Below are 11,061 nucleotides of genomic sequence, written 5' to 3'. Positions count from 1 at the left end.
CTTTCAAGAAAATCATGGTAGGAAATTCAAGCACGGGAATACCGTAAAAATTGGGAGATATATACCCCGTATGCAGGTGCTGCTGGAATGTTGCTACTTAGAAATGGAAAGTTCACAATTGGAAAGCTGACATCATTGATAATAATATTAATATTGATCAAGACAAATAAAAGATCTCTTTAACACGTATTAAGATGATAAACAACGTCAGTACACAGAATCTATACTTCAATAGCATCGTGTATTATATGTGAAGATGATACAGAATATTTATCAACAAGGTATTGGTACCTTCCAATGAACTTTTTTTTTAAACAAAGGTCGAGACGTCTTTTCTTTTTATAAATCAAATCAGTGGAAGATGTCAAGACCTTGTTGATAATTATTCCGTAACATCTTTACAAGTAATATATGATGGTCTTGAAGTTTAGATTATAAGTACTGACTTTATTATCTTAATTATGTGTTCTTTTATTTGTCTTTGTAAATGATTAACCTTTACTGTTTAGAACATGTTTGGTAATATCATTTTGGCGTGTCTCAGTACTTATGCATCCATCCAGTGGGTTGTTGTGCTATGGTCATTTTTTTGTATTGTGTTTCATTTTTGCGTATTTTGCTTTGTCTTTGTGTAGTTTTGTTTTAGCTTTTTTGACATATTTGTTTCTTTCTATAGTGATTAAGACTATAACACAATATTGACTGCTGTACCCCTATTTTTAATATTTGTTCCTTCTTTGCCGTTTTGTTTTGTTTACATATTGCTTCCAATGTAACGGAATTGTATGCGACTGTCATACAAGTGAGAGGTTTGGCTAGCTAAAAAAATCGGATTTTTGTCTACATATAAGAAATGCTTGTTCCAAGTCAGAAAAATGACAGTTGTTATCCATTCGTTCGATGTGTTTTAGCTTTAAATTTGCTCTTAGAAAACATACTTTCTGATTTGATCATTGGAATTTGGTACTCTTTGTGTATTACTTTTTGCATTTTATTTTACTTTAAACGTTGAAATATTGACGTCATAAATACAAATTTAAACGAATATCAATGAATACCCAGCGTTATTATTAGGATCATGGATGGTTTTCGTTTCAATAAAGGCAACTGTAGTATACCGCTGTTCAAAAGTCATAAATCCATGAATCGTCATAAACAAATCCGGGCTACAAACTAAAACCGAGGGGAACACCTCAACTATAAGATGAAAACAACGAAATAACAGAACACTCAAGTGAAACAAAAAAAACAAAGAACAATGCAACATACATAGAAACGAACTATTATGATGATGGAAGTTTTTAACAACCGTGACTGGTTATACAGCCCTTGTACGGTCGGTAAACGAACTATTAGATAACAACTGGCATATTCCTGACTTGGTACAAGACATTTTTAAAACCATATATATAGAGATTAATACATGGCCTTTTCCATATCAGCCTGGGTATCATCCCGAGACCCCCATATCAGCCCGAGACGGAGTCGAGGTGCTGATATGGGTCGAGGGATGATACCCAGGCTGATATGGAAAAGGCCATGTATTAATCGCTTTATCATATACTTCCGACAATAGTTGTATGTAAGGCAAATAAACTAATGCAATAACTAAAACAGTCAAACACTTTATAAAGAAAATTAAAATTATGAATCAAATATACTATAGTTGTCCAACAGCATCATTAACTCCTTATATATTTATGGTAACATATCCTATAGAGGCATTTTGAAACATTGAAAATTTGGAAGAGTTTTACGATCATTACTACTCCATGTTTGTTGTACTATAAAATGATTCATAATTGTCAATGGCATTTGTTAGCAAGTATTAAAATATCCCCACAAAAGTTCCCGTAAATTTTGACGTCGTCATAAAAAACATCTGACGTCACAATGGAAAAGTAAACAACCGATACCGGAAACACCGGAAGTAACTTGCACGAGAGGCACTGATATGGGTTTTTTGCACGAGAGGCACTTGATATGGGTTATCAGCCCGGGTGGGAAGATATGGCTTGTGCACTTCCGCCCATTACACATATGCAAAAGCTATCATATTAATGCTAAGTATATGATAAATATATATATATATGTACTTCAACATATCAATTTTTTTTATTTCAATTATTTGTTTTATATTTTGCATGTGTTATACTTACATTGGGAATGTGTGGTGGTTTTTTTTAATTTTGTTAGATGTATGTATCTGTCTTTAAATGAATAAATATCAAGGTTTAGAAAATTCCTCGACGTACGTGGCCAATGGGCCTATGATAATGATCTTTAACTTAACTGCGTTTACTTCAACAAGATTTTTAAATATTCAAGTGTTTAAACTTTTATGTTTTGTTCTTGATAATACTCAACATAACTCAAAATTTTAAAAGTGTAATTTAAATTTAACTAGTCAAGATATTTTATAGTTTGATATCATTTTTTTTTTACGACTAGTTACAACTTATATTATCACTTTAGACAATTGAGAACACCGTATAATATATTATTGGTCTTAAGTGTTCATAAAATTATGTTATAGTTGTCATAATTATGACATTTAATAAATTTAACAAAATTTCCAGAATGTTTCTTTATTTGTGTTATAATTTTCGAATCCGTTACAAAATACATTCAAAAAGAAATTACCAGACACATTTTACCAGTCGTGATGGATTAATCACAATGAACAATGTACTTCTATACTAGTATTTTATCTTTCATGAAACAAGGGTGAGTTTGGTTTTATTCATTACACTTCTGTCAGGTTTCCACGATTAGATCATTAATAAATATTATTATACATGTACTCCCGCTTTAAAAAAAAAGGGGGGGATACTGTTTTACATCTGTCTGTCCATCAATCCGTCCGTCCCATGAATATTTTCGTCGCATTTTCCTAATGATCTGCAATTTCTGAAATTTGGTTTCAGGGTTTATATAAGTCAGCTATACTGTGTGCTGCATTTTCAGATTCATCACTTAACAACTTCCTGTTAACCGAATACTTGTATAATTCTACCCATGATAGCCAATTTGAAAATGTTAGTCACATTTTTCTCCGGAACTTCAATACAAGGATTTCTGAATTTTGGTTTCAGGGTTTATACAAGTCAGCATTACCGTGTGATGTGTTTTCAGATTCATCCATCAACAACTTCCTGTTTACCGAACACTTGCATAGTTTTACACTTTTAAAATTATCCACTTGGTGCGGGGGGTATCATCAGTGAGCAGTAGCTCACAGTTTCACTTGTTGTTTCTGGGCTATTATAATTGCACTTTAACTTTATATGGTTAATGAAACTGCTTGGTATGTGTTTCAATTAATTTCATATTTATCTTTATTTTCACTAAACCATCATTTTGACAAGGTATAGAGAAAAAAAATATGTACAAGATATAGAATATTTAATAAATACAATTAGTCCAAGACATTTTATCAACAATAACCGGGGTGGATTCACGTTAGATTAAGTCAGGAGTACAGACAGATTTATTTGTGATTTTAGTAAATTGGAAAAGTTTAATAAGCTTTGCTTTCTTTTTTTGATTGGTTTGGTGTAACTATATATTTGTATGTTATTTTTCCTCTCTTGTTAGAAATTTTATCGTTCCAAGATAAAGTGAAATTCATCCCCGATTTCATTTTTTTCAAGAGTGCAGTGTCTACTTTATTGGTATTATACCATCTACCAGATTCAATAGGTAATTCATGATTTGTCGTTCTAAATCTGCAAAATTCTACATGCAGAACTAAAATTATCCGTAAATTCTCTTTATAATGTACCGTCGGAGGACATTTTAGCGAAAAATATCGGATGTATTTGTAATTGGCGCCAAAGTATAACCAATTTAAGCGCAAAATTTAATCCATTTTAGCGAAAATTAAAATCATCAATGCCCATTTTGGCTCACCAATTTTAAACAAATAATAAATAACAAATTTAATGAATCCAGACAAAACAAGTCCATTAAAATACAGCACTTAAAGGTTAAAAGGTTAAATCAAATGTTAAGAGTCCGTTCTAGCCTGGAAATATTATCATAAGAGAACGTACGTAATGGGCTCAAAGAATACCCCCTGTACATTACTGTTCATAAATTTCAATCTTTCTCTTTAGCTTGTCTAGATTGTGGTGCACATTCTTCTTAACTTCGTATTTTTTTATATGTTGATGTTTGCTATTTGATATTTGATCAGGAAAAAAAGTCAATAACTGGATAACAATTATAAAATTGCTCATTATAATGGGCATGGAACGACTCTGGGTCATTATTTGTTCGCTTTGAATCACATGGAACTTAAGCCCAAAGCTTAGGTGGAATTATAGAATCATAAGTTGCATAGTATTTCGGTCAGATTATCTGCGAATTCGACATTTCATTTATTTTCTAGCATGCAAAACGGACAAGAAGTCTTCTACAAAACAATCAGATCCATATTTTCATTGATCTTTCATTATTCTATATCGGTATCCATCACATGTTATAATTTGTTTCCTTGTTTTCGAAATTCCAATAGGGAACATACTTCTACATGCATGGCTGACATTACATTTGTATTTCCTTTTCAATCATTGAAAAGATGTTATAACCTTTTTGTCAGTTATCCGTAAAAATTACAGTCTGCCATGTTCCATCTCCTCACAATCCTCCTTTCTTTTATAGGGTTTGAATAAAAATCCTTGTTTTCAAAATTCTAATAGGGAACATACTTTATATAATTGTATTAATAAACCAATTTTTCAAGACGTTTCGGCCATTGACCTTCTTCAGTTCTTTATTTTTCCTCTCAACTACACGGCTGACATTACATTTGTATTTCCTTTTCAATCATTGAAAAGATGTTATAACCTTTTTGTCAGTTATCCGTAAAAATTCCAGTCTGCCATGTTCCATCTCCTCACCATCCTCCATCCTTTTATAGGGTTCGAATAAAAATCCAATAGGGAACGTATAAATAAACCAATTTTTTCAGACGTTTCATACAAATTATGTTCGATCGAGCCTCCTTATTCAATTTAACTTACCACTCAAGGGGCGAAATCGTTACTTTGGTGTCAGAAGTGGGATTACATTTCTTTTATTTGTGTATAAACTCGACCAATTCACTCACAAACTTTGGACTTATGATATGTTTGTGATTGACTTCGTGGTGGTACAGTTTGTACACCAATAAAGACGTTTAATCCTTAAAATTCTTTAAAATTGGGGATAGAAATTTATTTTTCCACAATCGTAAACACTGTCATACTTAAATTGTATATTTGTGTTGTTGAATAGTCCTGGCGCTTGAATATATTTTTTTTGTGAACGCAAAAAATATGTATTCCATGAAATTTGCAATCTAATAAAAATAATAAAGTAAAAAAAATTCTCTTATTATCTTTTTAACGAATATTTTGTGTTTATTATTTAACCCAAACGATTACTCGGAGTGAAAATAAATTTTGTTAACGTCGATCCGGATTGTGTCATTATCGCCGCCATCGTGTTTACATTCATGATTACGAAAAGAAGTTCGGTCAACATCGTCTATCGAAAAATAAACGACGTCAAGATCAACTGCTGGAATTTTTCTCAGCCGATCATATCAACGTATTCCCTAATATGCAAATGATATGAGAATTATTTCTTCATAGACAGAAAAAATATATATCACAGTCATTCCTTTACAAATAGTTTCCAGAATTCCTGTGAATTATTTGATTTGATTTTTTATTTCTATAAAAACTTTCTTTAGTGATTAAGAATAGCTTGATCCGAAACTTTTGCCTTTTTTTCGGTTAAATTTAAGTCTTGAAAGTTCTGCTTTGTTCTATTTGTTTTGAATTTTCTTTTCCATTATCTGAAATTTTGTCTCGCATATTGTCTGTAATCATTAAACCATTTTTTCCCATTTTCAAATGTTCTTTTTTTTTTTTTTTTGCTTAGAATTAAAAAAATTACAAGTTCAAAATGTGGATTTTGCAGAGTTATGGAATATTGAACATAAATGATCAAGTAAGGTATTATTTTATCGAGGTTGAACGGCTGCAATATTTGGTTATCCGACATTGATTTTTACATATATCCATATGGGTCAATCAATTTTTCCCAAATTAAGTTAAGAGGGGGGGGGGGGGGGGGGTCAGTGAAAAAAACTATGTGAATTAAGTTGTTTATCCTTCATTGAACATTTGATGTCGTCCTTACGATGATGCCCAAAGCTGCTATCGTTCTTTTACAAGCAGCTTAATGCTTGTTCGACTATTTTAGGAGTTGCTCAAGGTTTAACGTATCGAACTTTTTTGTATAGGAAGGTATATTATATTTTATTTTCTTATTCATATATATGCTACTTATCACCGCTTTTTGATATGCCAAGATGAACATAATGGATGTCAATTGTGTAACAGGAACACTTTGTCTACCAACCTATGGAATATTTGTTCTTAGAGGATTTGTGTAGCTTTTGTTGAGTTTAAAGTGTTGCATTTTGTGTCATTTTAGTCTCTGTTTTTAATTTAAAACATGAAAAATAATTATATTATATAAAGCACAAAACATTAGGACAATGAAAATAGTTCAGTGAATATGTAGGCATTGAGTTTTAAGAATAACAAACTAAATCGAATCACTTTACATTTTAAAGTACACAAAAGTTATAGTATACCCACCAAAAGGAAAGAAAGGCAAAACAGTTTCAGAATTATAACAGAATGCACATCTTAGGTGAGCATAAGCCACGTTGCATACATTTTATTTGGACTTTGGAGATTTGATTCACTGGCAAACATACCACATGTTCTTATTTTTGGTTTACATTTTCTACTTTAAAGATACAAGTAAGAAGATACTGATATAAGATGATATGGTATGATGGCCAATGAGACAACTCTCCATCCAATTCAAAATTTATAAAAGTAAACCATTATAGGTCAAGGTACGAAATTTCAGGGACTGAATTTTCGGCTCTCCCTTGACACCATTTGCGAGTATGGTCTTGAGGAAACGATGATAGTCCGTCGGAAGGGGACGGTAAATGGCTGACCCGTGCACGTTAAAGACACCCTTGTAGATTTCGAAAAAGAGCAGGCTAATGCCACTAAAAGACAGCACTCGCACCTGCAAAGTGGAAAGGGATTTATAAAAGTTGCAAAACTTGTTTCTCAATCCACTATAAATAAATATGTTTAAACTAAACTAAGGTACGGCCTTCAACGTGGATGGTATGATTGCCAATGAAATAACTCTCCACCAGAGTCCAAATGACATGGATGTTTTTAATCCAAAAAAAAAAGAAGATGCTGTCTGATTGCAAGTCAAACAAATCGCGAACAGAGTCCAAATGACCTTGACGTAGAATAGTACTCCAGAGAGAGGCAAAGGATACCAAAGGGACATAAAAGCTCTCATAAGTCGAAAATAAAAAGACAACGCCACGGCCAAACAAAGAAAAAGACAAACAGGACACAAAACACAAAATCTAAAAATAAATACTGTGTAACATGAGCCCCACCAAAATCTGGGGATGATCTCAAGAAGAGTAAGCAAATCCTGCCCCACATGTGTCACTCGTCGTGTTTCTCCTTTTAATACAAACCTGGTGATAAGTCGAATTCGGGGAAAAGGGGCGGAAATGAATTTACGACAATTAGAACTTTTCCAAAAACAGATATTCCATAACAGTCAACCAACTCGTGATGTCATCTGTACAATTTACGAAGGGACGATTTAAATTCTCTTTGAAACATTTGAAACAAAGGATACAATTCAAGATCTACTTAAGGTGGTACCCAACACTTTCACTAAAATAAATTTGGCTCGTTTAATTTTCATAAAATTTTGTCAAAGTATTTACTTTGACACTTAAACAAAAATTTTGAACCAACCGTTTTGTCAGAAAAATTACACTTGTTATATAGCAATTTGACAAACACCATTTTTGATCATTGAGAAGCTTCATATTCCTTTTACAACACAATGTAATTAAAACGTTAAGCTGACCTTACAGAGTTATCTCCCTGTACCACCTTAATGAAAAAATATATGGGGGAAACATGCTACAAAATTATTCCCTTGTTATAAAAAGGCAATGACTATTATTCCGGCTAACCTAGATTTTTTTTGCGGTCATCTATTTTTTGGTTGAGAAGTTATTGTAGCATTCAGTTGAGAATGAAGTGGCAATACAATTTTCCCAGTGTAAACACTAAGAATTGGGAGTATTCATTTGTACGCGTTCTTAGCACGTGTTTTACTCATTAAAAGCTCAAGATTAAACGTAATTTACAGTGAAGAATAGTAATAATAAAAAACTAGAGGCTCTAAAGAGCCTGTGTCGCTCACCTTGGTCTATGTGCATATTAAACAAAGGACACAAATGGATTCATGACAAAATTGTATTTTGGTGATGGTGATGTGTTTGAAGTTCTTACTTTACTGAACATTCTTGCTTCTTACAATTATATCTATAATGAACTTTGCCCATTAGTAACAGAGAAAAATATTTGGTAAAAATTTACATAAATTTACCAAATTAATGAAAATTGTTAAAAATTGACTATAAAGGGCAATAACTCCTTAAGGGGTCAATTGACCATTTAGGTCATGTGGACTTATTTGTAGATCTTACTTTGATGAACATTATCGCTGTTTACAGTTTATCGCTATCTATAATAGTATTCAAGATAATAACCAAAAACAGCAAAATTTCTTTAAAAATTACCAATTGGAGGGCAGCAACCCAACAACCGGTTGTCCAATTCATTTGAATATTTCAGGGCAGATATATGTTGACTTGATTAACAATTTAACTCCTTGTCAGATTTCCTCTAAATGATTTGGGTTTCAGAGTTATAAGCAAAAAACTACATTTTACTTACCCCTGTTGGTTGGATGGCCAGGTCATCGGACACATTTTTCAAACAAGGTACCTCAAAGATGATTGTGGCCAAGTTTGAATTAATTTGGCCCAGTAGTTTCAGAGGAGAAGATTTTTGTAAAAGATAACTAAGATTTACGAAAAATGGTTAAAAATTGACTATAAAGGGCAACAACTCCTAAAGGTCATGTTGACTTATTTGTAAATCTAACTTTGCCGAACATTATTGCTGTATACAGTTTATCTCTATCTATAATAATATTCAAGATAATAACCAAAAACGGCAAAAATTTCCTCAAAATTACCAATTCAGGGGCAGCAACCCAACAACAGGTTGACCGATTCATCTGAAAATTTCAGGGCAGATAGATCTTGACCTGATAAACATTTTTACTCACATCAGATTTCCTCTAAATGCTTTGGTTTTTGAGTTATAAGCCAAAAACTGCATTTTACCCCTATGTTCTATTTTTAGCCGTGGCGGCCATCTTGGTTGGTTGACCGGGTCACGCCACACATTTTTTAAATTAGATACCCCAAAGATGATTGTGGTCAAGTTTGGATTAATTTGGCCCAGTAGTTTCAGAGGAGAAGATTTTTGTAAAAGATTACTTATATTTATGAAAAATGGTTAAAATTGACTATAAAGGGCAATAACTCCTAAAGGGGTCAACTGACCATTTCGGTCATGTTGACTTATTTGTAAATCTAACTTTGCCGCACATTATTGCTGTATACAGTTTATCTCTATCTATAATAATATTCAAGATAATAACCAAAAACAGCAAAATTTCCTCAAAATGACCAATTCAGGGGCAGCAACCCAACAACGGGTTGACCGATTCATCTGAAAATTTCAGGGCAGATAGATCTTGACCTGATAAACATATTTACCCCTTGTCAGATTTCCTCTAAATGCTTTGGTTTTTGAGTTATAAGCCAAAAACTGCATTTTACCCCTATCTTCTATTTTTAGCCGTGGAGGCCATCTTGGTTGGTTGACCGGGTCACGCCACACATTTTTTAAACTAGATACCCCAAATGATGATTGTGGCCAAGTTTGGTTCAATTTGGCCCAGTAGTTTCAGAGGAGAAGATTTTTGTAAAAGTTAACGACGACGGACGACGGACGACAGACGACGGACGACGGACGCCGGACGCAAAGTGATGGGAAAAGCTCACTTGGCCCTTCGGGCTAGGTGAGCTAAAAATGATAATATTGAAAATAGAATTACCATAGGAATAAAGTCCATACGTACCAAATTCATTTCATTTTTCTATGCTGGCTGTTTTTTTTTTTTTTGGAATGCGTCGATTCTCCAAAAACATTACAAGCTTGCAAAGAAAAAGATCAAATAAGAATTTCAACAACAACGATTGATAATATGCAGGATAGATGTTTTTCAACACCACCACATTTGTAAAAATCGGCGTCGTGACAACTAATCCCAACCCCAAAAAAACTGACTAACACCATTGGCTCTCTCCGAAAAGTTCACACCAGAAACACTGCCTTATAGTCAAACCACAGGACTTAAGCGAATTTGCTCCTCGGAACCAAATTCAACTACCGATTTTGGATAACTCGTGCAAAAAAGTATAAGAGGATACAAAAACAAAAATATAACAGAACTTTCACTCGTCAGATAGTTAAAGCAAAAAGACTTTTATTTTAGACACAGACGGACGTGGCAGAATATTTATACATCCTCACAACAATAAAAACACTAAGTACAGATATGAGAGTACTCGCAGGTACTGACAGCGAGTCCAAAACTAAGAATAAAAAATCAATCAGTACCCATACAACATCCAATGGATTTAATGTAAAGACGCCATAAACAGTCTGAGAACTTTGAAACATGCCCTTGGCAAGATGCAGGAATCGACATATTGTAGAGCCATGAGTGTGCATAGGTAAAAGAAAATAAGATTTAGTTTGATTTAAATTTACTGAAAATACAATCAATATTAATACCAATAAAAACAATATTCAAAGATATAATTACATCATTGAATTGGTATCCTCGTAGTATGTATACAACATGTTCAAACTTCTTTCTTGCTTCTAAGGGTCACAACTCTACACTACCAAGAATTTACTCACGTGTGTTGGTACATTTCTACCATCGTATATATCAGTACTGTTCGGCAAGACAGAAAACTTGTAATGTTATACTTTCTGTTTTTAACAGTAC

Source organism: Mytilus edulis, chromosome 3, assembly GCF_963676685.1.
Source record: "Mytilus edulis chromosome 3, xbMytEdul2.2, whole genome shotgun sequence".
Classification (NCBI taxonomy): Eukaryota; Metazoa; Mollusca; class Bivalvia; order Mytilida; family Mytilidae; genus Mytilus; species Mytilus edulis.
Note: the sequence above shows the minus strand (reverse complement) of the source record.